At 42.8% G+C, this 26,876-nt stretch overlaps 1 protein-coding gene across 1 annotated transcript in view; it reads left to right on the forward strand.

Moving 5' to 3' along the window:
- The first annotated feature begins 6,060 nt into the window (after positions 1–6,060).
- Positions 6,061–26,876, forward strand: part of LOC126481797 (protein unc-13 homolog 4B-like) — a 140,795-nt gene continuing 119,979 nt past the window's right edge. Inside the window, exon 1 of the mRNA XM_050105755.1 lies at positions 6,061–6,207. The gene's annotated coding sequence lies outside the window, so the exon portion shown is untranslated. The remainder of the gene's footprint in view (positions 6,208–26,876) is intronic.

Below are 26,876 nucleotides of genomic sequence, written 5' to 3' on the forward strand. Positions count from 1 at the left end.
TGCAAGAACCAAAAACACGCAAAGAAATTAAGAATTAAACTATGTAACAAATGAGTGAGCTAGGAGTATACGACTTGCTGCTCAGCTGCTTATCCAACGGCGGCAGGGAGCACACTGACTGCGACCAACCGACACTGGCCGTTCAAAACAAAACAGTAGACAAACGACTACGCGAATTTACACTATTCAGGTACTAAAACGCGATGCTACAACTCTCAAATACTATAATACGCTCGAAATTTATGAATTAAACAATGCAAGTACCAAAAACACGCAAAGAAATTAAGAATTAAACTATGTAACAAATGAGTGAGCTAGGAGTATACGACTTGCTGCTGCAGCTGCTTATCCAACGGCGGCAGGGAGCACACTGACTGCGACCAACCGACACTGGCCGTTCAAAACAAAACAATAGACAAACGACTACGCGAATTTACACTATTCAGGTACTAAAACGCGATGCTACAACTCTCAAATACTATAATACGCCCGAAATTTATGAATTACACAATGCAAGTACCAAAAACACGCAAAGAAATTAAGAATTAAACTATGTAACAAATGAGTGAGCTAGGAGTATACGACTTGCTGCTGCAGCTGCTTATCCAACGGCGGCAGGGAGCACACTGACTGCGACCAACCAACACTGGCCGTTCAAAACAAAACAGTAGACAAACGACTACGCGAATTTACACTATTCAGGTACTAAAACGCGATGCTACACCTCTCAAATACTATAATACGCCCGAAATTTATGAATTACACAATGCAAGTACCAAAAACACGCAAAGAAATTAAGAATTAAACTATGTAACAAATGAGTGAGCTAGGAGTATACGACTTGCTGCTGCAGCTGCTTATCCAACGGCGGCAGGGAGCACACTGACTGCGACCAACCGACACTGGCCGTTCAAAACAAAACAATAGACAAACGACTACGCGAATTTACACTATTCAGGTACTAAAACGCGATGCTACAACTCTCAAATACTATAATACGCCCGAAATTTATGAATTACACAATGCAAGTACCAAAAACACGCAAAGAAATTAAGAATTAAACTATGTAACAAATGAGTGAGCTAGGAGTATACGACTTGCTGCTGCAGCTGCTTATCCAACGGCGGCAGGGAGCACACTGACTGCGACCAACCAACACTAGCCGTTCAAAACAAAACAGTAGACAAACGACTACGCGAATTTACACTATTCAGGTACTAAAACGCGATGCTACAACTCTCAAATACTATAATACGCCCGAAATTTATGAATTACACAATGCAAGTACCAAAAACACGCAAAGAAATTAAGAATTAAACTATGTAACAAATGAGTGAGCTAGGAGTATACGACTTGCTGCTGCAGCTGCTTATCCAACGGCGGCAGGGAGCACACTGACTGCGACCATAAACACTCTGTGGGAAAAGATTGAGAAGGTAGTCTGTCCTGTCCTTTCCAAGGGAACCAACCAGGCATTTGCCCTTAGCTGTTTATGGAAACCATGGGAAATCTGTATTTGGATGGCCGAAGCACCGTCGTCAGTCCAGTGTCTAACTAACGCGCCACTTCGCTCCGTAGTTCTGTGGTCGCAAGGTGTGGATACTGGCGGTGGAAGAAACTATAATTGGTGTCTCGCTGGCAACGCAGTGAAGTAAGAAGGCTCTGACGCGATTTAGGCAACCACGGTATACAGAAATTAAGGCGACTAGATGGTAATTTAGACCCTATCCCTCCGAAGATCTACCTTCTAAAGTGTGCAGAGTTTCTTTCGTATGCCCTGCCAGTCACTAAATCGGCAACATTGCAAAGGCAGCAGTCAACAAACATCTGACTGGCATGAAGCGTACCACATATTTTGATATGCATACGATTAGCATTTCAGCATAATCGCGCAAAACAGATAGTAGTGACGTCATGTACATTCTTTGCATAAGGAAAGATAATAAAGCGAGTTTCTCGTTCTGAAAGTGCGTTTGAACTTTTCTTGTTTGTGAGAAGGTCATGTTATGCCTCGTGTAAGAAAGAGAAACATCTGCCACCACAGATTGGACTTCGACAGCGGCAGGGTCGTTGCCTATCGTGGCTTCTGTTAATCAGTCTGCGATATTCCTGCCCTCTTGGTCGGAATTTCATGATTTCCATGGAAATTTGGCACCGATGGGTTCTGGAAAGCTGTGCTCCACTCCACGTGGAATATCTATGCCCCAAGCGACTAGCGCCGGAGAGGACAGGCATCTTGTTCTTTCCACCATGCGGGATCGTAAGGTCACTTTACGCACCGTTATTCAGAAAACAGATTTGTTTGCAGCGAGGTATGGACCCAAATGTATAGTGCAGTTATGTCCCAATCACCATCGACTGGAGACAATTTTTGAGGCTTCCCTTGACAGGGCAGCAAAAACAGGCGCTCCGGGAATGGTGCATCAAACGATATGACTGGACACATCAGTGGCACCACATCGCCTTTCCAGATCAGTTCTGGTTCCATGTACAGCATCGCAATGGACAAATCAACGTGTGATGGCTCCGAAGACAATGAACATTGTCAGGTCGTAGTCATCATCGTCATACGGGCCAAGCAGCTGGAATGATGACCTGGGTTTCCTTTGGGTGAATAACATGATTACGTCTGGTTCGCAAAGCTGATAATCTGGACATTACTATTGCAGTTGTAACGTGTTAAGGCTGGTGGCTATGCCCCATCTTCGTGGACTGCGTGAGGTTATCTTTCAGTAAGATAACGCAAGACCAGATCCTGTCCATGCGTCCTGAGCTACATCGATACAGAAAGTGTTTGATTGTTTCTGAGACCAGCATGTTCTCCAGATCTATCACCTAATGGGAACATCTGGTCATGGGTTGGAAAAACTGTGAAGCCGCCATTAGATAGCCACTACAATAGATGAACTCTGGCACATATTTGAAGCCGTGTGGAATGAGGTACCCAAGTCTGTCATCCAGCTGCATCTGGACCCCATGCCCAGGCGAGCTACAGTTGTTGCTGGTGCCAGAGGCTGCCGTTCTGTGCACTACATTTAATCATGTATTTTCCGCACTATACTGCACACTAAGGTTACAAAAGACATAGGATAGCGATATGCACATATACATAAAGCGGTAGTGTCGCGTACAAAAGGCATTAAAGGGCAGTGCATTGGCGGAGCTGTCATTTGTACTCAGGTGATTCATGTGAAAAGGTTTCCAACGTGATTACGGAGACCTTGAACGCGGATTGGTGGTTGGAGCTAGACGGACGGATCATTTCATTTCGGAAATCGTTGGGGAATCCAATATTGAGAGATTCACAGTGTCAAGAGTGTGCCGAGAATATCACATTTCAGGCATTATATCTCACAATTGAGTACGAAATGGCCGTCAGATGTAACTTAACAACCGAGAGCAGCGGCGATGGCGTAGAGTTGTCAGTGCTAACAGACAAGCAACACTGCTCGAAATAACCACAAAAGTCAATGTGGGACGTTCGATGAACGTATCTGTTAGGAAAGTGTGGCGAAATTTGGCGTTAAAAGGCTATGGTGGCAGACGACCGTCGCGAGTCCTTTTCCTAACTGCAGGACATCGCCTGCAGCGCCTCTCCTAGTCTCGTGATTATGTCGGTTGGACCCTAAACGACTAGATATCGTGGGCTGGTACGGCAAGAAAGGAAGAATGAACTGTCGGTGTTAATAACGATCATCCTCCTTTACCTCCTCTGCATTACTGCAGATGACGTGTCACTGAGCACATTTGTTCTGTGCGTGCAGTACGTGTGAGGCGCCTAGTTGTTTCCACTGCACTGTGTGGAATACGAAGGTTCTGTTATAGTTCACTAACCTGCTGTCTTCAAGTTGATGTGCCCAGCGCAGAAAACAGCACGCCGGTCGTAGGTTCTGTATCTCGAGACTGAAACTGACTTTTAGCGAGGTTCTGTTCTGAAACAATGTATCACTTCTTTGGGATGCCACTCGCGTATTTGAATATAGCCGCACGAGAAGACTACATGATCTTAACACAACACCTTCTGATACAGCAAAGTACATGATCAAACACAATGTTTACGAAAATGTATCTTTACACTATTTGTGGCACGTGTCTGAGCCCCATGGCTACCGGAGTGAATCTTTTAATACTGAATATTGGCAAACACATCCTGCCACAGACAACATGTCTGTTCTTCTCGACTGGCTAATCCAGAGTGGCGAACAGGAACTTAAATAAAAATTGGGAACACATCCTACGATAGACAAAGTGTCTGTTCTTCCGGACTGCCTAATCCAGAGTGACGAACAGGAACTTAAACAAAAATTGGAAGCACATCCTACGACAGACAACATATCTGTTCTTCTCGACTGCCTAATCCAGAGTGACGAACAGCCCGAAACACTTCGCGCACCATACCAGAAAAGGCGTGACCCGAACGCTTCGGAAGTGTTTCGTCTGCAATTTCGTCAGTCTTTTTTTTATTTAAATTGTTTTTAATAATTATAAAATGACTGATTGGTAGTCAACTGTTAAGAGATATTTATATTAAAAAGTGAAGTCATTTCAATGAGTAGATTAACTGATAACAATAACTATACTTCAACGTTTTGGTGCCCTTGCTCCGAACACAGCCGCCAATCGCAGAGCAGTAGCATTATGCAGGCGGTCTTTCTCACGGGAATGGTACCGAATCTAACATCTGTCACAGGTATCTCACACTACATTTCGTCATCTATATACGTCTTGCATCTCCACTGCTCTGGGAACAGCTCCTTGGAGCCCAGTATGATGGCTGACTAAGCCAGAAATATTACACTGGTCAGATGAGTTCCGATTTCAGTTGTTCAGAGGTGATTTTAGGGTTTGTATGTGGTACAGACCCCACTGAGCTATGGACCAGGTTGTCAAGAAGGCACTTTGCAAACTGGTGGTGGCTCCATAGCGGTGTGGGCCGTGTTTACATGGAATGAACTGGGTCCTCTGGTCCAACTGGATCAATCATTGACTGGAAATCGCTGTGTTCAGCTACTTGAAGACTACTTACAGACATTCATGGACTTCATGTTCCCAAACAACGATGGAATTTTTATGGATGACAATGCGCCATATCATCGGGCCACAATTGTTTGCAACCGGTTTGAAGAACTCTCTGTACAGTGCGAGCGAATGATTTGGCCAGCGACAATACCAGGTATGAATTCCATCTAATATTTATGGGACATAGTCGAGAGGTAAGTTCGTCCACGACATCATGCACTGACAACACTTTTGCAACTGTGGACGGTTATAGAGGTAGCATAGCTGGATATTTCTGCTGGGGACTTCCAACGACTTATTGAGCCCATACCACATCGACCTGCTGCGCTTCACTGGGCAAAAGGAGGGCCGAAACGATACTGGGAGGTATCCCTTGACTTTCATCACCTCAGTGTATACACACAGTAGTTAAAATTTCGTATCCTTCTTGGTGTAGTAATTTTTAGTGACCAGCAGCGTGCGTGTTGTTCGACCGGCATCCCAGGGAGAAAAGATATGGTGGTGAGAGGTGTAACCACACCATAAGGGATATATGTCCTGTGACGAGCGCCTCCCGTCGGAGTAGACCGTTCGCCTGGTGCAAGTCTTTCGATTTGACGCCACTTCGACGACTTGCGCGTCGATGGGGATGAAATGATGATGATTAGGACAACACAACACCCACTCCCTGAGCGGAGAAAATCTCCGACCCAGCCGGGAATCGAACCCGGGCCCTTAGGATTGACATTCTGTCGCGCTGAACACTCAGCTACCGGGGGTGGACACCATAAGGGGTGATCCTGTGGAAGGAATCATACTACCTGACAGATTCAGTCTAGAATGTTTGTGAAGCAAATGTATAGTTGGTGTACTTCACTGAGGAGGGGATGAGGACCGTGTTCCTTGCAGAGAGAAATAAGTAGGGGTTACAACCCACGCCAGGCGCCACCCGATCCCAAGCGACGGCTCCTCTGGCCGCTGGCGGAACATCCTCCGGACGCGGGCGAGGCGCGCGGGGCCCCTGCCGGCCACCTTGCGCAGCACGTGACGCTGACGGCGGCGGCGGCGCGCGCGACCGGCGGCAGCCCGCAGTGGGAAGCTGACCGTCCGCGCGGTGACAGTGCCTGCACAGTCCAGCTCCCTCACACGACGACCGGCGTCCGCCGCCGCCGCTGCTGCCGCGTCCCGAGTGTATAACGCTGGCAACAGGTACCGTCCAAACTCCGCTTATCTAATCTACAATCTTGCATCAGCACTGATGTCGTTAGATAAACATAAGCACGGATGAAGGGGCCTGACATGGCCATTCTGACAGAACCCTTTCGGCATTCGTTTGGAATGACCCGTGGATACCACAGAAAGCCTGAACCGTTGATTACGGGCCAGCCGCGGTGGCCGAGCGGTTCTAGGCGCTTCGGTCTGGAACCGCGCGACTGCTACGTCGCAGGTTCGAATCCTGCCTCGGGCATGGATGTGTGTGATGTCCTTAGGTTAGTTAGGTTTAAGTAGTTCTAAGTTCTAAGGTATTGATGACCTCAGATGTTAAGTCCCATAGTGCTCAGAGCCATTTGAACCATTCTTTTTTTTTTTTTTTTTTACGGTTTGAGACCCTCCCCTCGTGGCAGCAAATTCTGTGCTATTGACAAAAGCGTTGTGTCACCTAAGACCAAATAATGTCCTACGCCGTGATCGTACCTTCACCTTGTTAGAAGATCTTCAACAACGAGGAATACAGTCTTCGCAACAATAGGCGAGGTGGTGTCATCTGATCCGAGCTGTTTTTATCTCATTGGTCACAGAAAGGACATTTCTTACTCGTATTTCTCATAACATTATGACCTACAGAACCCACATCCTTTCTGTTGGTCGTATATAGATTTTCAGACAAAAAATCCATACGAATCAAGACTGAGAGCCGAACAGGATTCGAAGCAAGGTCATTGCATGAGTAATGTTTCATTCTGCAAACGTGGCTAACACAGTCTACGCTACATCTTTTCTATCAGAAACGTTAGTTCAAAAAAAAATTAATAAACAATACTCGGTTTGTTGCTCAGCAGTACTAAGAACCTTGTTCATCTCAGGAATTCGAAATTATTTCCACATTTGCGCACATTCGTAATTGGTGAATGTTGGGTCTTGATAGATTTTAATATTCCTCTTAAACAGAATCTAGAGAAGCGCTGAGCTTAACACGCTCACTCGTCAAACGCATTGTCACTAACGTCGGATGTCTCCACGGCAGGACACAGTGAGTCTAGGTTTTCGATTTACCTAAGACGTCGATGAGAACGAACTGTACGAAAACATCCTTCTTGCTGATCAGATCCCACTGGAGATGAAAAATGATTTTAATAATTTGAACCGACTATCATCCAGGCAAATGCTACCAAAATACCAACACTTGTTATGGAATAAAATGCACTATTGACAAGTTTCACTTTCAGAGGAAATTGTGAGGTTTTTGGAAATTCCGGAGAAAGTTACTACTGGTTGAAGCTCTGATGAACTAAAAGAATGCAACTTAGGAATGCACCTTAGGGTGTACACAAATGTCTTGTCGATGTCGAAGATGTTAGAAACCAGTGTCCGCATGTTTCACATAAACCACAAAAAACTGATCAGAATTGTCAGGTAGTCTATCCAACGTCCGAAAATAGTGCAGTGTCTTAAGCAAGCGGCTACCTCGCTGTGTCAAGCTTCTGGGTGGGTCGGCAACCATGTTCGGGTATTCAGCTGCCAAAACTCTGCTTGAGAAATGACAGGCCCATATCCGAGCCCCGATTATTAAGTGTTGAAGAAGGAAAAACGGTTTACATTGACTACGGCATGCTAACACTTCAACTGATCAAACTCTGATTTACTGAGAAACGGTGCGATATTATTTTGTGCATAGCCTGACAGTGAACCGGCTGCTGCATCAGATTTACTTCTTACGCAGTTTGAATGCTGTTTGCGGATCAATAGAGCTGCTGTCAACTTGAATTGAGGAGATCGAACTTCGGTAGACCCCTGTAAGGGAATTTCTAATTTTATTGGTTATCAGTCGTTGCAGCGAGGTGTCATGTGCTCGAACCACAGAATAGGAACTCTCTTGGTTACCATGGAAATACCTTCCTATTCGTTTGGACCCAGAGACTCCAAAATAAATCACGTTTTTGATATTAAATCTGACTCATTAGATCTCCATTAACAGGTCATGCTGCTTTACCTGACTTGGAAAATAATGTATGAGGTCTTTAAGTGTTAACCTCGAAACAAGCGTATTTCCATCGACGTGCCTGACTCCTCTGTTTTACTAGAGATACCGACGATCTTTTTATTCACAAAACTTCTTCGAACTGTGATTCGACCTTAGGATCTATCAAAGAAAACGCTCAGACAGTAAGAAAGATTACTTTATTTCACAGTATATGCCACAAGTGCACTGTCAAAGATAGTCTCTTTTTTTTCTTTGAATAAGATCTTCGGGATTAATGGAAAGACTGCTCTATAATAAGCGTCAATGAAAATTCCAGAAGACCTACATTGCTCTCTTCTGCTTTTCATCATACCTCAGTTTGCTGACCAATATAAGATGTATACTACTAACCAGTAATCTGAAGCACAATAGGATCTGGTATTCTTACCAGATGTTGAAAAATATACGGCGAAGCTGTCTAGCCTTTGGAGATGCGGGATATCACGGACTGTGGGGTTTTAACGACTGCGGATGCCCTAAACCGATACCATTTGCTATAGGATTTGGCCACATACAGTGTGTGAGAATTTCCGCTTCCGTAGCTTAGTAGTCAACGCGGCTGACCGACGTAGAGGGGAAAGGTGGGGCGGGGGGGGGGGGGGGGGGGGAGAGACAGGTGCGTCCCCGGTACTGCCAGCGGGATACGTTTAGCCTCGTGAGGACAACTGATGAGCTAATCGGACGCTTAGTAGCGGTTCCAAGGTCAAGAAACCCAACAACGACTGGGAGAACGGTGTGCTGACCACATTTCCCTCCATACCGCATCCTATGCCGCCACTGGCGAGGGATGTCATGGTGGTCGGTCGGGCCCGAAATTTACTTGTTTACCTAACGTGTCAGAACGCGAAGAAACACCTCGAAGAAAACGCTATATTTACACATAGCACAGATTCAGAGAACATCGTACTTGTGAAACACAACTGGCTCTCTATTTATACTAGGTAATGGGTTCTTTCGACAGGGGATATGAAGTTGATTGCGTATTTCCAGATTTCCAGAAGGCTTTTGAAGTGTTCATCACAAGTGTCTTCTAATCGTATGCGTACCTGCGAGGTATCGTCTCAGTTGTACAGCTGTACAGTTGTACAGCTCGGTTCAAGACGTCCTGTCAGAAAAGTCACTCACAGTTCGTAGTAATTGACACGAGTGAAACACGGGTGATATTTGGGGTACCCCAAGGAGTTGTTACAGGCTTTCTGGTGTTCTTAATCTATATAAATGATTTAGGAGACGATCTGGCCAATTAAATTGTTTGCAGATGACACTGTCGTTTATCGTTTAGTAAACTCGTCAAACAGGGTGTCTCCACGATGCTAAAAGTGGCAGTTGACCATGAACAATAAAAAATCCGAGGTTTTCCAGATGAGTACTGAAAATATATATCAAATTTCGGTTACATGACTAATCACACAGTCATACAGGCTGTCGATTAAGCTAAACGCCTAGGGATTACAATTAGGAACAACCTAAGTTGGAAGCACCACTCGGAAAATGTTGTGGGAGAGGTGAACCTAACACTGAGTTTTATTAGCAGGACACTTAGGAGATGTAACATACCTACCAAAGAGAGTGCCTGCACTACGCGGGTCCTTCCTCTTCTAGAGCATTGCTCGCTGTATTGGGTCCGTACCAGATAGCGCTGACGAAGAACTTTGGAAAATTTCAAAAAAGGGCAACATGTTTTGTATTATCCTAAATAGGGGAGAGAGTGTTGTGGATATGATATACGAGCTGGGGTGGCAATGTTAAAACAAAAGCGTTTTCGATTCCAGCGATAGCTTTCCACCAAGTTTCAATCATTATCTTTCTCCTCCGGATGTGAAAATATTTTGATTTCCACCTACATAGAGATAACCAACCATTGTGATAAAATAACAAAAATCAGAGCTCGCACGGGAAGATTTGTGTGTTCATTTTTCCCCGCACTCTTTGACAGTGGAACGATCGAGAAATACTCTGACAGCGGTTTTGTGAAACCTCTGCGAAGCACTTTAAGTGTGAACTGATTTATACAGTAGTCAGGTAGATGTACATGCGGATGAAACGGCGTGAACAAGCAATCACTTGCGTGACCTTGACAGATGAAATAACCATTACCACTAATCTGATGTGAAGTGTTTTGCTGCCCATGAAATTGTATAAATACATCAGTTATTGATACCAAACATTTTAAAACGTAGTTCATGAAATTATTAAAGCGATAAAGTAAAATCGAACTGCGATTTATAAAAGAAATGCTTGGGCTACACTCAGTTCGCCGTAGAATTATGAGAAGTATAATAGCTGTGCTCATGTAACTCACAAAAAGTGGAGACTACATTTTCGTTCTTTCTTCCACATTGCTTGCAAGTAAGAACCTAACTAGTAAATTCATTACTTGCACATAACTAATCGTGGAGGACAATCAATACTTACTCATCATACACAGAAATGTAGCCCCAAATGATGAAACCGTTTGTTACCTCGTGAGAAATTAAACGTATCATTTACTAAAAATTATGATGACGGTTACCTGTATTTAGAACAAACTGTGGAAACTGTTTGTGGCTCTTCACAGTTAATGCATCACAGAGGTAAGACGATCTGCTGCAGCAATGTTGTTGTTGTGGTTTTCAGTCTGAAGACTGGTTTAACGCAGCTCTTCATGCTACTCTATCGTGTACATAACTACTACAACTTACACACTTCTGAATTTTCTTATTGTATTCATCTATTGGTCTCCCTTTACGATTTTAACCCCCCCCCCCCCCTACACACACACACTCCTCTCCAGTACTAAATTCGCGATCCCTTGATATCTTCTAATCAGGTTATGTCACAAATTTCCAAATTGTGGAAACTGTGGAGTTGGAGTGCACATGTGGGTTTTTTAGGTTAGAGAATTCCCTCCCTGGGCTCGACAAGACGCCTCCTGAGACGCGGCAAGGTAGGAGTAGGCAAAATGCAACAGGGAATAACAATATTAATCTGCTAATAGTAAACTGCAGGAGCGTCTATAGAAAGGTCCCAGAACTGTTCTCATTAATAAACGGTCACAATGCCCACATAGTACCAGGGACAGAAAGTTGGCTGAAACCAGATTAAACAGTAATGAAATTCTAAACTCAGATTGGAATGTATACGGCAGAGACAGGCTGGACAGTGAAGGGGGAGGCGTGTTTATAGCGATAAGAAATGCAATAGTATCGAAGGAAATTGACGAAGATCCGGAATGTGAAATAATTTGGGTGAAGGTCACGTTTGAAGCAGGCTCAGACATGGTAATTGGATGTCTCTACAGGCCCCCTGGCTCAGCAGCTGTTGTGGCTGAGCACCTGAAGGATAATTTGGAAAATATTTCGAGTAGTTATAGTTCTGGGTGGAGATTTTAATTTGCCGGATATAGACTGGGAGACTCAAACGCTCATAACGGGTGGCAGGGGCAAAGAATCAAGTGAATTTTTTTTAAGCGCTTTATCTGAAAACTACCTTGAGCAGTTAAACAGAGAACCGACTCGTGGCGTTAACATATTAGACCTTCTGGTGACAAACAGACCCGAACTATTTGAAACAGTTAACGCAGAACAGGGAATGAGCGATCATAAAGCGGCTACTGCATCGATGATTTCAGCCGTAAATAGAAATATTAAAAAAGGTAGGAAGATTTTTCTGTTTAGCAAAAGTGACAAAAAGCAGATTTCGGAGTACCTGATGGCTCAACACAAAAGTTTTGTTTCATGTACAGATAGTGTTGAGGATCAGTGGACAAAGTTCAAAACCATCGCACAATATGTGTTAGATGAGTATGTGCGAAGCAAGTTCGTAAGAGATGGAAAAGAGCCACCGTGGTACAACAACCGAGTTAGAAAACTGCTGCGGAAGCAAAGGGAACTTCACAGCAAACATAAACATAGCCAAAGCCTTGCAGACAAACAAAAATTACGCGAAGCGAAATGTAGTGTGAGGAGGGCTATGCGGGAGGCGTTCAATGAATTCGAAAGTAAAGTTCTATGTACTGACTTGTCAGAAAATCCTAAGAAATTTTGGTCTTATGTCAAAGCGGTAGGTGGATCAAAACAAAATGTCCAGACACTCTGTGACCAAAATGGTACTGAAACAGAGGATGACAGACTAAAGGCCGAAATACTAAATGTCTTTTTCCAAAGCTGTTTCACAGAGGAAGACTGCACTGTAGTTCCTTCTCTAGCTTGTAGCACAGATGACAAAATGGTAGATATCGACATAGACGACAGAGGGATAGAGAAACAATTAAAATCGCTCAAAAGAGGAAAGGCCGCTGGGCCTGATGGGATACCAGTTCGATTTTACACAGAGTACGCGAAGGAACTTGCCCCCCTTCTTGCAGCGGTGTACCGTAGGTCTCTAGAAGAGCGTAGCGTTCCAAAGGATTGGAAAGGGGCACAGGTCATCCCCGTTTTCAAGAAGAGACGTCGAACAGATGTGCAGAACTATAGACCTTTAGCTCTAACGTCAATCAGTTGTAGAATTTTGGAACACGTATTATGTCCGAGTATAATGACTTTTCTGGAGACTAGAAATCTACTCTGTAGGAATCAGCATGGGTTTCGAAAAAGACGACCGTGTGAAACCAAGCTCGCGCTATTCGTCCACGAGGCTCAGAGGGCCATAGACACGGGTTGGAAATGGAAATGTCGTGTGGCTAGGGCCTCCCTAGACACGGGTTCACAGGTAGATGCCGCGGTTCTTGACTTCCGCAAGGCGTTCGATACAGTTCCCCACAGTCGTTTAATGAACAAAGTAAGAGCATATGGACTATCAGCCCAATTGTGTGATTTGATTGAAGAGTTCCTAGATAACAGAACGCAGCATGCCGTTCTCAATGGAGAAAAGTCTTCCGAAGTAAGAGTGATTTCAGGTGTGCCGCAGGGGAGTGTCGTAGGACCGTTGCTATTCACAATATACATAAATGACCTTGTGGATGACATCGGAAGTTCACTGAGGCTTTTTGCGGATGATGCTGTGGTATATCGAGAGGTTGTAACAATGGAAAATTGTACTGAAATGCAGGAGGATCTGCAGCAAATTGACGCATGGTGCAGGGAATGGCAATTGAATCTCAATGTAGACAAGTGTAATGTGCTGCGAATACATAGAAAGAAAGATTCCTTATCATTTAGCTACAAAATAGCAGGTCAGCAACTGGAAGCAGTTAATTCCATAAATTATCTGGGAGTACGCATTAGGAGTGATTTAAAATGGAATGATCATATAAAGCTGATCGTCGGTAAAGCAGATGCTAGACTGAGATTCATTGGAAGAATCCTAAGGAAATGCAATCCGAAAACAAAGGAAGTAGGTTACAGTACGCTTGTTCGCCCACTGCTTGAATACTGCTCACCCGTGTGGGATCCGTACCAGATAGGGTTGATAGAAGAGATAGAGAAGATCCAACGGAGAGTAGCGCACGTCGTTACAGGATCATTTAGTAATCGCGGAAGCGTTACGGAAATGATAGATAAACTCCAATGGAAGACTCTGCAGGAGAGACGCTCAGTAGCTCGGTACGGGCTTTTGTTGAAGTTTCGAGAACATACCTTCACCGAGGAGTCAAGCAGTATATTGCTCCCTCCTACGTGTGACTCGCGAAGAGACCATGAGGATAAAATCAGAGAGATTAGAACCCACACAGAGGCATACCGACAATCCTTCTTTCCACGAACAATACGAGACTGGAATAGAAGGGAGAACAGATAGAGGTACTCGAGGTACCCTCCGCCACACACCGTCGGGTGGCTTGCGGAGTATGGATGTAGATGTAGATGAACTGTTTCTGGTGCTTCATAATAATGGCATCTCAGAGGTAAGACCTGCATCAGCGATGGGATGTTATATTGTATTTGCAGCGTCACTGGTTGTTAATACTGATTTGTTTTCCGTTATTTGCCTAAACATTTATTTGCGTGTTCCTCGGACAAGTTCACAGACAATTTTCGCTTACTTCTGTGCAGTCCTAGTAAATACATTGTTTCCAACAGCGTACCCGCCGACGAATTATTTATAACAGAAGCGCAGCTACTGAACATGAAGAAATTAACACGCTCGAGTTGCAGTGCAAGACAAAGAGGGGTTCTGCCTCGGATACTGGAACCAGTTTTGTAGTTAGTGTCACTACGCTGCTACGGGAAAGGCTTTAGCAGCTGGCAGCAGGTACGGACTCTGCGTACACCTTGACGCGAGCCTCCTCCGATATGTCTTCTCCTACCAAACGCTATTCTACTTTCTCCCATGAGTGATTGCAACTGCAACACGAAACACCTTGATATGTTGCCGTTGCTTCTGTGTTTAACACTCTGTTAGTAGCGAGGTCTTCGGGTATAAATACTTACCTCGTCAACAGAGAAGAAATGAAGGACAAATCCGGAATGTGCATTCACTTTTTCTGCAACAGTTAACCAGTGAACCGAGAATTACCCAAGTTGTCTTCACGACTATTCCTCATGTGTAGTTCCATGCACAGCAGTTAAAAATGGTTGGAAACTGAACTGTACAGCAGTCTCCGTCCTTATAAGCGAGTGGCCGTCTGTATTTGTCAGGTAATATAGTTCGTATGCCCAGCAAATATCATCCTGGACAAATTTTATAGTCTGACCTGAAAGTATGAAGCGCAACAGTGGCGCACCAAGGAAACGTTTTAAAGGCATCATCAGACTTAATCTAAAGTATGGCTGTCAACAACTCGCAAATTATTTCAAGGATGTCGTCAGTGATTGATTATCACAGTTACTTTAGCACATCTAAGTGACATATAAAATGTTTTGCTTTTTTGATTCCAAAACCAATTTTTGGATGCAAAAAATTATAGGTTGCTCTTGCATTGTTGGATTTTTACTGTGTAATAAAGTCATTGCCACAAAATGATATGAAACAGCCTAACAAAAGAATGTATTCACCATCTGCTGAATACGGATTTCGTGTGAGTGGTAACAACCAATGAAGCACATCCTTGAATTGTTCAAACCTCCATACACCTTTCTATTCACACATGTACAACCAGCTGGCAAGCAAGCCAGTTTTACAGCGGCTTTTCGAAGTGGTTCTAGTGTAACCACGTGCTTGGTGACCTTCAACGTCAGAGAGCGCCATTTTGGAGACGGCGACAGAGCAGTCGTGTGTGGGCCTTTGATTGGTCTGTACTTTGTATTCTCCATCGAGATCTGCTTCTAAACAAGATGATCGTACGATTAACACAGAAACAGTTTCTTTACTGTGTTATTGTAAATTATCACATAACTATGCATAACTGGAATAAACGGTGAATTAACTAATTCAGCAGTGAAAACTAAGCCAACAATATGTGTGTGTTCCATGTTGGAAGTGAAGTGTACTGGGTTCACAACTTAGGTAATAGCGAATAATGTATTTCGTTCTGTATTTGAGCATTCACCAGTGTAATTTATAATTGTAAGTATTCGCCAGCTGACTTTTGTAAAGTATAAGAGATCTCTTTATTGTGTTTGAAGCATTTGTTATTTGCAAAATGCTAGGAAAGACGAGCTGATGATAAACAGGAATTGCTTCAACAAAAACTAACTGTACTGAAAGAACGAAAAATCTCACTTTGATTTTAGTGAATTGCAGTAGTACGTAAGAAAACGCCTTCTGCATTCTGCACATTAATTTTTATTTTATTTATACACCAGATGCGTTTCGCCTATGTAACAATGCTTCTTCAGTTGGTGTCCTGGAATATTACTGATTCTTTCATTGTCACAAACTGGATATCAATTTAAAAATATGGCAGGACACCCACTGATGATGCCTTGTTAAAAAGATGGAACGTGTCTGGGTTCATAAATAAAATAAATTAACATGTAGCATGCAGAAGGCGTTTTTCTGTAAACAACTGCAATTTATTTACAGCTAGTGCAGAAATTGACCACCACAAGAAACTTGTTTCTTTTTAGTGTTCCTTTGTGAAAGGGAATGTTGCTTTGAAATGCAGACTTATTCACAATTTAAAATATTCTTGAGTATGGAAATGAGCTGTGAAGCTCTATAAAATTAAGTGTTGAAGAAAAGCTATTGAGATTTCTGCAATAAATATTTCCTATGAACACAAAAGTTACTAAGTAATGTTATCATGGCATAAAATATTAATAAATGCACTGATATTCTGCAGTGTTGTTTAGAGTTTAAATTTTACAACTAAAGTAGACTGATTCAGCAAATAAGATTACTTTAGAAGATTTACGTCTTTTTATATTCAAACATCCTTCAGTTTACTTAAAATCTGTAAAGAGCTCTTTTAAATTTTATTAATATATCATTGGTCCTTCTGTTTGCTCATGATACAATTTTAACAACTGTCATAGTCGTTAAGTTGTGAAGAAAATGAATAACACTCTTTCATTGACTGGTACTATGATAATAAGGTACGTTTAGATATTCCTTGAGCTATAGCAGTGAGACATTCTGGTACTAGTATTCGGAGTATTCAGAGGGAAGTAGTGTATTACACACTGGTTGCCTTTCTAGAACACAGGGCCAGCTGGTCATTGAAAGAAAATACATTTCACAAATACAAACAGCATTCTGTCACAAAGGGGTAGCATCTCAGTTTATTGTCATCTCCTGAATTTATCTGTAACAACCATCATTTCTGAACACTTTATAACTGTTATATATATTTCTGCTGTCATTAGATTAATGAAATTGACTTACCGCAACCACGAGTAGAAATACTATGAATTAGTGAATATTCACTGTACAGTTTCCTTGCCAACACTACAATTTTTGGAGTAAGGAAGTTCATTTTCAGTTCAAAAACTAATAGTTATGTATTACTTATAGAATATTAATCTTTATTCGACTATGTCAATATGATTATTATCTTAGTCTTTGATTATTTTTATATTATTGGGCATATTGATCAGCAATACCATTATCCTACTCCTAGAGCAAGTTATATTCATTATTATTTGGATTTTTTCTGTTCTAGACATATTACTACATCACTCAGCCATGAATTTCTTGTTTTATCTTTGTCCTATTTAAAGAAGCTCTGAATATTATAGTTAATATTTAAAACATTAGATATATTACAGTTAATATCATTTTATACTCAGTTCAATATCATTTTATACTCAAATCATTTATTTTTGGTAATAACTTCTTGTAATGATGACACCTATGCAAAGCAATATAAAAAAAGTTAATAGCAATGTATTTATCTGATATTTAGAACTTATTTGTTCCACTCTTATGCAGTACAGTACATCATGATGTATGAAGACATTGTTTAAGCTAATTAGTCAGTGCTTCTGCTGCTTAATACATTTTTTACATCTCTAAAGTGCTGATATGTTGCATTAGTTAGGGAAGAATAACCACAAACAATTTTAAATCATTTTTGTATAGTATCACTTCTGTTCAAGTTTTCCAACTAGTTTTATGATAATTTTTTGTAAGTACCCATAAATAGTAAAAATATTTTACACTGTTTTATTATTACTTTTAATTGAAATATAAATATTTAAATAATATTAAACAACAGTGTGTTGGAGCAATGTCTGAATTTCTGGTCCTCATCCAATATAAGCAAGATAATAGTTTAATATTGTTCAGACTGATACAATACTTGCAGATATTTTACAGTAAACATGAATGCCATAAGATATTAGCGTAATATAGGCATATGGTGGATTTTTGTTGTATGAACTGCATCTGTTTGGTCCAAATCTCTTCCTTCAAAGAACATAGCAACATTGGTCATTTGTGCTATCCAGTACAAAGGCCAAGATGCCCTTCAAGGAATCTTCAGAGCTACTGGTACCCTCAGAACGATTCAAAACTAATGACATGGTTAGTCTGTCTTGTAATTTAGTTAACGTGCTAGCAGTAGATGTGGAATGTGAGGTTGTTCATGTATATGATGCTATGTCTGAAGAGATACTAAATTAGCAAGGGATCAAATCGCGAATGTCAGATTTCTGCGCCGATACCATTACTCATTCATCTCTGTAGGACCTTTCTCTCGTCTAAATGATGAATGGTAAACTGACAGTGTCCTTGTCTGTTTATGCGATAGAGGCTGGTTGCCACAGCTCAGCCCATCATTGCAGAGGCCGCATCTGGAGCTCACACTGCTGGATGCCTGACATTCAGTCCTATTGTTGTCTCTACTTACTTCCTTGCTCTGTCTTCTTTTTCTATCATAATGGTCGTTATTTTTACAGTGATCATAGTCTCTGTTTCTTGAGTGACAGCCGGCCGCGGTGGTCTAGCGGTTCAGGCGCTCAGTCCGGAACCGCGCGACTACTGCGGTCGCAGGTTCGAATCCTGCCTCGGGCATGGATGTGTGTGATGTCCTTAGGTTAGTCAGGTTTAAGTAGTTCTAAGTTCTAGGGGACTGATGACCACAGATGTTAAGTCCCATAGTGCTCAGAACCATTTGAACCATTCTTGAGTGACAGTTACACAAGAAGAAACAGGCCCATAATGTATAAGGATGTTTATGATGCTAGAACTGACAGCGGCAATAAATGGTGTCCCAAATGGCTCTGAGCACTATGAGACTTAACGTCTGAGGTAATCAGTCCCCTAGAACTTAGAACTACTTAAACCTAACTAACCTAAGGACATCACACACATCCATGCCCAAGGCAGGATTCGAACCTGCGACCGTAGCAGTCGCGCGGTTCCAGACTGAAGCGCCTAGAACCGCTCGGCCACACCGGTCGGCTGGTGTCCCACGTGATAGTTAACAGCATTATATGTTTTAAGGATGACTTCTTTTTCTAAGTTAAAAATATTTAAGAGCCTTCCTCTCACGATCAGATACTGTACTGTCCCCCTCTTAGTTTTATCCCATAACGCTCTTTCTTCCCTGTACGCTGTGGAAATCGAGTTTGCTTGCCTAGAAAAATTGGGTGAACTGGCCGCGCTGATAGACTGACGTCACCACTGCAGGTGCCAGTGCAGAGCCATTTGGTGTTTCCTGCCGTTTCTGCTCACCTGGCACTCTGGCCGTTGACAAGTGGGCCGGCCGGCAGCTGCAGCTTCCACTGCAGGGTTGCCAGTTTCCTACTGGACAGTTAATTACTGCTCTATGTTGGGGTCCAAGCACGGTGATAAAAAAAAAGGAGGTGCCTTTGGTAGACACAGTCTGGAAAATACTTATGATATTTTCGATTAAACTCAGAGAACACACTGTTCTAAAAAATTGACATGGAGGGGTATGTATTTTTCTCCTTTCCCTTTTTACTGTAACGACGAGAGACAGACGACCTCAGCACTTCACTGATACATCTAAGAAGTGCTTTCGTCATGTGTTTGGATCGTTCCACATGAATACTGGCAATGTTTCGTTAATCAGTTGGACAGCTCAGTATTCCTCGAATATCGTTTGCAAATAGAATGTAATCACTTCCCTCTTGCTCATCATTTAGGCCAGATGTTATGAACAAAAATTAGTAACAATATGCAAAAACAAATAAATCGTATGAGTAAATATAGAGCATATGTCAGTCAATAATTCATGGAATACGAGCGATATATTCTGTTGACTAAATGTTTGTATAGTTTCCAAGTACATGGCAGAGTAGATTCAAATCCAAATACCTGCCTTTTGTGCGAGAGTACATCAAAATGAAACCTCCAAATCCGTCCCAAAATCTGACCTATATTTCATGACTGGAGCGGTCTTTACTCTGTGAACATACCATTTTCTCGATCATGTCGTTCTTTGCTACATAATGGGAGAAGAAGCTTTGCCCCAATTTCAATATATTGTGATACTGAGAGGTAGGTTAAAGATTAAATTAATATCAACTTGTGCTCTAATGGAATCTTTTGAAGCTTTAAGAACACAAATGCTGAGTGTATTAGCTGCAATACTGCGAATTACTCTTTTCAGAAAAATTGATGTAATGCATGAAAATATGTGAAGCAAGAATAATATTTTTTCGAATGTGCCTTGACAAGTCCTCTAATGAGTATCAAATATCTCTTGGAATGGTATAAAATTTTTTTATTAATGAGACTGTACAAAATGAAGTCATCATCAGTTAATACCTAATTCAGAGAGAGAATGTAAACTGGAGCGTATTTGACTGTCTACAGCTCCATACTTTTAAGTGTAACAAAATTCGTGTGAACTATCAGGTGACCTACTGAATCTCGAAAATTTTGTGAAAATTGTTTGAGGAGCAGTGGTGAACTTATTCTATTTTGTATTGATGCGCCAGAAGGAATCGCCTTTTCTTTGAAAATTTGATTCCCCAGATCAAAAACGCAGTGCACATTAATAGAAACTTGAACAGAGACAGCTAAGCAGTGCTTATAGCAGTCAAAAGAGGTACATACCATCAACAGCTGCTTCCGACTCACAGAGAACCATAGGAGTAGGTCTGAGGGAGAGACATCCAGACATCAATTTCGGCAGCATCATAGATGCCCTGAGTAACGCAGAGTTCAGGTTTCTGAATGACAGGTGACTACCCAAATGTCCACGGAGTGCTAATCAAACAGCTCTGACTCAGTTTAAAATTGATAGGATGGTGCACTCTACGGTTGAATATATATTTTTCTAGAGGAATAAATGTGTACACACGATCGTCAGGTCCCAATATCAAACATCTATTGAAAAGGATGGCTGAGTATCAGAGGGCCCACTTCATCTCCTATAAATATTCTCCACATCAGGATACTAACAGTGTTTGAATATTGCTTTGGTGCTGTCCTTTCCATTGTCCTCATACCAACATATTGCACCACTCACCACTCAAATTCCCTTCCTCCACAATTCGTGTGTACTATGACAATGATGCTGCACTGATGCTTATTTCTGTACTTCTGTACGTAAAGTTAGCAGAAGTAGTTGCGTTCTAGTGTTGGCTTCTGCCCATGACGATGAGGAGACAGTTATTGATAGTACAGCCCTCTAGATCCAACTGAAAATAAAAAGAAAAACTCAAATGTTGCGGAAAACTGCTTTTGTGACTGACTCGTAATTAATTAATTCGTACTAGCCAGCAATGTGCACTGTTACTCCATATTGCTCAGTCTTGCAACTTATTCTGGTGACGGCACTTTTAATGTATCAAGGTATTTGCGGTAGACAGTTGGACTCCATAGCAAGCAAGGTCACTGGTTCAGAGATGAAACACCATATGCATCTCGGCCTTTCGATCTGGTGGTAGCCAAATCGTCCCCTGCGCTGTAACGGATCTGCAGTTCGTTTCGGGGGCGGTGATGGGAGGCCGGGAGGGGGGGAGGGGAGGCCGGGAGGGGGGGAGGGGAGGCCGAAGCAGCGATGTCGTAATTTGCCCCTTCCCCTCCCAACATCAAATCTAACTAGTCATGACCACTTGCTTTCACACAATCGCCTTTGATTATAATAACTATAACATTCTTTAATACAATAATAATTTGTTTAAATTAATGAGTATATTTTTAGTGTAACTTCCAAGAAATTCCGTTTCAGAGTTGAAAAACATTTTTCAAACAATTAGAGAAGTACGTGTGACACTCAATTGATTTAAGAACCATAATAGCAACAAGCTCTCACGATTTTGACAGCTTCAGAATTTGTCAATATAAAATCGAAATGAGCATTTATCATTAGCAACATTTCACTTAGCACTAGCGTTTATTAACACAGGCCTGCACGATATGACTGACGAGTTCGTAGATGAGGGATTCCTCTCTCTTTCAGCAATTTTCACCGTTTGCAAATTTTCCGGTGCAGGCATCACTGACATAAAATCCTCAACAAAACAGTCAGCAACCGCATCAGGATCCAGCATGGACAAAAAAATACATAAGGCAGAAAACTTCCAATTTCACATCGTGTGTAATATCATGTGCAAGCCCCAATGGTTGTATTATTCGCTTCAGCTCTGCGTTAAATGAAATTTGCATTCATGTATTCTTGTATCTGTCCAGATTTCACTTCTAGCGTTCATTATGTCGTCTTTAAAATCTGAAAACATCGTTGATGGTGAAAATTTCAGATCTAGGTCATTACATTTATCGATAACTGTTTGAAAGATATACTTGTACGACGAAGTTTTCTTGTCGTTCAATAAAGAAAAAAAGCCCTTGGAATATAATGTCTACTAACTAGCCCAAGTATTGTAAACAGCTGACAAAAAACCTTGTGCAACACTTGAATGTTCCATCAACATATTTCGTGTCACACTGAGTAAGTATTCTAAGGTTTTCAGATTCACAAAATATTACAACTTTTTTTCAGTATCATTTTCTAGCAAGAAATTTGCACCGACTATAGTTTCCAAATTTAGCATGTTGATAGTATCATGAACCTCTTCAATACTTGTCGGCAATTTCACAAGCTTTTTTAATTGTTTTACCAAAGCTGTCAACATCTCTGGTTGTTATTTCTATCTTATCTTCTCCTTTCATGGGATTGTAAATTAGCTTTGACGGTACCTCACAAATATCTTCTGTAGCTTTTCTCTTCAGAATACAAATTATTTTTTGCCTCTGAATTTTGCCGCAAGGTATTTCCAGGTGATTGTGGCCTTCTTGAGTCTCCACAACATACAGCTCTTCAATAGAAATAGTTTCACTAAAGCTTCTGCAACCCTTAATGTTGCGCCGGGCGGTGTGGCCGAGCGGTTCTAGGCGCTACAGTCTGGAACCGCACGACCGCTACGGTCGCAGGATCGAATCCTGCCTCGGGCATGGATGTGTGTGCTGTCCTTGGGTTAGTTAGGTTTAAGTAGTTCTAAGTTCTAGGGGACTGCTGACCTCAGCAGTTAAGTCCCATAGAGCTCAGAGCCATTTGAACCTTAATGTTAAGCGTCCATCGCGAGACACCAATTTTCAACAGTTTTTGAAATCGAAAGGCGTTATCTTTAAGAACAAGCACTTTCACTCCCATTCTGTTTATTGAAACTACAGTGGGATCGGAGGACTTGTTCACTTAAAAGTGATCTGCCGTAGACTGAAGCATGAACCTGCAAACTGCTGGGAGGTCTCGGGACTATTTATTACCTGCAGGCCATTAGGTTAGTTCGGGAGGAGTGGGTCCTGTTACCCGCTACTCTGATTTCGGGAGGAGTAGGTCCTGCAACCGGCACGAGCAGCGTGTGAATGAGTGCTTTTACATGGCTACAGTGTTTACTCCAGGTCGCTAGAACATGAGTGCATCCATACGGGAGAGAAATTGAAAAGTTGCTTGTAATTTCTTAAAATATCCATTTTCGAGACTCTTAATTTCTATGCTCCTTCATTTTTCAGAAGTACCTGAGAAATTTGTAAATTTGTATGTCATATTTTATATCCTACTCGACGAGGTAGAACACAAATGGTTCAAATGGCTCTGAGCACTATGGGACTCAACTGCTGAGGTCATTAGTCCCCTAGAACTTAGAACTAGTTAAACCTAACTAACCTAAGGACATCACAAGCATCCATGCCCGAGGCAGGATTCGAACCTGCGACCGTAGCGGTCTTGCGGTTCCAGACTGCAGCGCCTTTAACCGCACGGCCACTTCGGCCGGCGAGGTAGAACACAGTTTATGATCACACACAGTGATGATGAAGCAGAGACCACAACAGGTGGGTGGTTCCTGTGGTCAATGATGGAGTAATTCATGAAGTGAAAAGATAGGTAGTAGCAAAGCCAAGAGCATAGCGAAAATCGTCGTAAGTGAAGCACAAAGGAACTAGCTGAGTCGATCACTTTATCAATGGCACTCACTGTAGGCTTCAGAAAATGGCGAGAATTGCCGAAGGAGCGCAAGGCCACGGTCAAGGGACGGGACCATGTGACATGCCTGCAGTTGTGGCGCCCTCCGTGGGAGAGAGCTGCACCCATTGTATGAAGCCGGAGTATCTCTGACCCTTCCTCCATATCGATAATCAGGCTGAGCGGAGAATCCAAATCACTGTTGGATACTAAAGCGTTTTTTTTTTATGGGTTTCATGGCCACCCCTTCTTTTGGATCCAGGCCTGCTTGTAAGAACTCAAATCGGCAGAGAGGCAGATAAGGTCGCTTACGTCACCAGTCCTAGGTCTGACAAAATCACTGTCCCGCACGACTTCACGTTATCACATTCACCGAAGTGACACGAGCACTGCCTCTTCAAAATGTTTCTTATATGTAGTTGAAATCATCATTTTTTTGGTAGTGCTAGTTCTGCAAGGTTTTCAGGAGAGCTTCTGTAAAGTTTGGAAGGTAGGAGACGAGGTACTGGCAGAAGTAAGGCTGTGAGGACGGGGCGTGAGTCGTGCTTGGGTAGCTCGATGGTGGAGCACTTGCCCGCGAAAGGCAAAGGTCCCGAGTTCGAGTCTCGGTCCAGCACACAGTTTTAATCAGCCAGGGAGTTTCATATGAGCGCACACTCCGCTGCAGAGTGAAAATCTCGTTCTGAAAACATCCCCCAGGCTGTGGCTAAGCCATGTCTCCGCAATATCCTTTCTTTCAGGAGTGCTAGTTCTGCAAGGTTCGCAGGAGAGCTTCTGTAAAGTTTGGAAGGTAGGAGACGAGGTACTGGCAGAAGTAAGGGTGTGAGGACGGGGCGTGAGTCGTGCTTGGGTAGCTCGATGGTGGAGCACTTGCCCGCGAAAGGCAAAGGTCCCGAGTTCGAGTCTCGGTCCAGCACACAGTTTTAATCAGCCAGGGAGTTTCATATGAGCGCACACTCCGCTGCAGAGTGAAAATCTCGTTCTGTAAACATCCCCCAGGCTGTGGCTAAGCCATGTCTCCGCAATATCCTTTCTTTCAGGAGTGCTAGTTCTGCAAGGTTCGCAGGAGAGCTTCTGTAAAGTTTGGAAGGTAGGAAACGAGGTACTGGCAGAAGTAAGGCTGTGAGGATGGGGCGTGAGTCGTGCTTGGGTAGCTCAGATAGTGGAGCAAAGGCAAAGGTACCGAGTTCGAGTCTCGGTCCAGCACACAGTTTTAATCTGCCAGGAAGTTTCATTTTTTTGGTACTTTTCATATTCAGGTAAAACTAGATGTCCTAGCATTATGACCTTATTGAGCAATCATAGGGCAAAATCGTTAGATAAAATTACATTGCTAGGATACCTGGTTGCTTTGAAACACTAACAAGGACAGCGTTTCATGTACACCCACACATTCGAGCCCACTTTTCGGCCCCAGAAAACATGCACAGTGCTGTCTGCATTCATTCATGCTCCATTCATAAGGTGAAGTAAGCTAGCGTTCGGACATGCAGGTTCACATCTATTACGTGCCTGTCAACATCTGTGTATAGGTTCACGCGTAAGGCGCTATTTATAGATGTGACACAGAAGCGCCCACTTCCGCTCCTAGTAACCGGCCGGTCTAGCGCTATCCTGGTTCGTAGTTTCCGCACAAGGTCAGCTGCACCACGTTGCGCAATTTTTCCGAGCTGTCTGCTGCCGGCCGCGCCGGACAAAAAGCCGGTCGCTACGATGGGCGGGAGCGCAGGCAGCCGCTGCTTTGTTCCGGTGTGCGGGCGCTAGGTGGAGGGCGTGGAGCGGCGCTGCCGCGTTTCCCGCAAAGTGGGACCGGCGTCAGCGAAAACGCGCAGTGCCTGGCGAACTTTCGCTCAGGTTTTGCATCCTGCTACTCTGCTCGTTAACAAGGGGACCACGCGTGCTCGTCATCACCGAATTCGTCTAAATTTATGGTAACTGCAGGACTTGGCCAGAAATGAAACTGAAATACGTAGGAGCTCCAGATGACCAAACTTTTTTTTTTTTTTTTTTAAAAAAACTGCGTTTTTGACGCGGGTCAAGAGAGGCATGTGCCATTAATGATAGCGCAGATCAAATGCAATGGTTGACACTGCGGAAAGAGTACACTATAGTAACGTGGAGGTAGTTGGGTCGAGAGTAATCATGTGAGGAACTTCTTTACTTTCAATTTTTACGTTACTTACACTAAAAACAACGTGAAAGCTCAGTATTTTGTATTCATTAACATTTTCAAAAATGTCATAAAAGGAAATGTAAAGGAAAATTTGAGTTTGTAAATAAATTTCCAGGGAAGGATTATAGCTACAGTGTCCACGAGAACTCCGCAAATACTTTTCCAAGCAAGGGTTGTAACTAAAGTATATAGACTTGGTATGCCGTTAGCTTCTTTTTGACCTGCGAGCAGCCAGCGGCAGGCCCCACGAACAATAAGTTACCGGTACAAGTAAAATTGGCCCATAGGCAGTTGCGGACTACGCTATCTACGGCTACGGAGCTCATTACCTTCGTACTTCTCGACGAGAAACGAAAATTTTCTAGAATATCGTATTCTCGTAAACGTTTTACAGTTCCTTCCTGGAAATTCATTTGCAATCGCAAATTTTCCTTTGCCTTTCCTTTCCATGCCCTTTATAAAAATTTTAATAAATACAATCTATAAAGCATTATTTCAATTTACTTGTATTGTAAGTAACTGAAATTTAAAAAAAAATAAAAAGATGTTCCTCTTTCGGAGTCGAGCTCACGCCCTTTGGACTTACGTCTTCTGCTCTCCCCACTGCACCAGCCACCTAACATGGATGGCTCATGCTTCACCCGACCTGCTTCAAAAACGCTATTTTTTCTAAAGAATTGGCGGCCTGGAGCTGCCACTTACGCCACTTTCATTTCTAGCCAGTCTGCAACTCGTGGTCTTGCGGTAGCGTTCTCGCTTCTTGCACGGGGTCCCGGATTCGATTCCCG

Source organism: Schistocerca serialis, chromosome 1 (genome assembly GCF_023864345.2).
Source record: "Schistocerca serialis cubense isolate TAMUIC-IGC-003099 chromosome 1, iqSchSeri2.2, whole genome shotgun sequence".
Classification (NCBI taxonomy): domain Eukaryota; kingdom Metazoa; phylum Arthropoda; class Insecta; order Orthoptera; family Acrididae; genus Schistocerca; species Schistocerca serialis.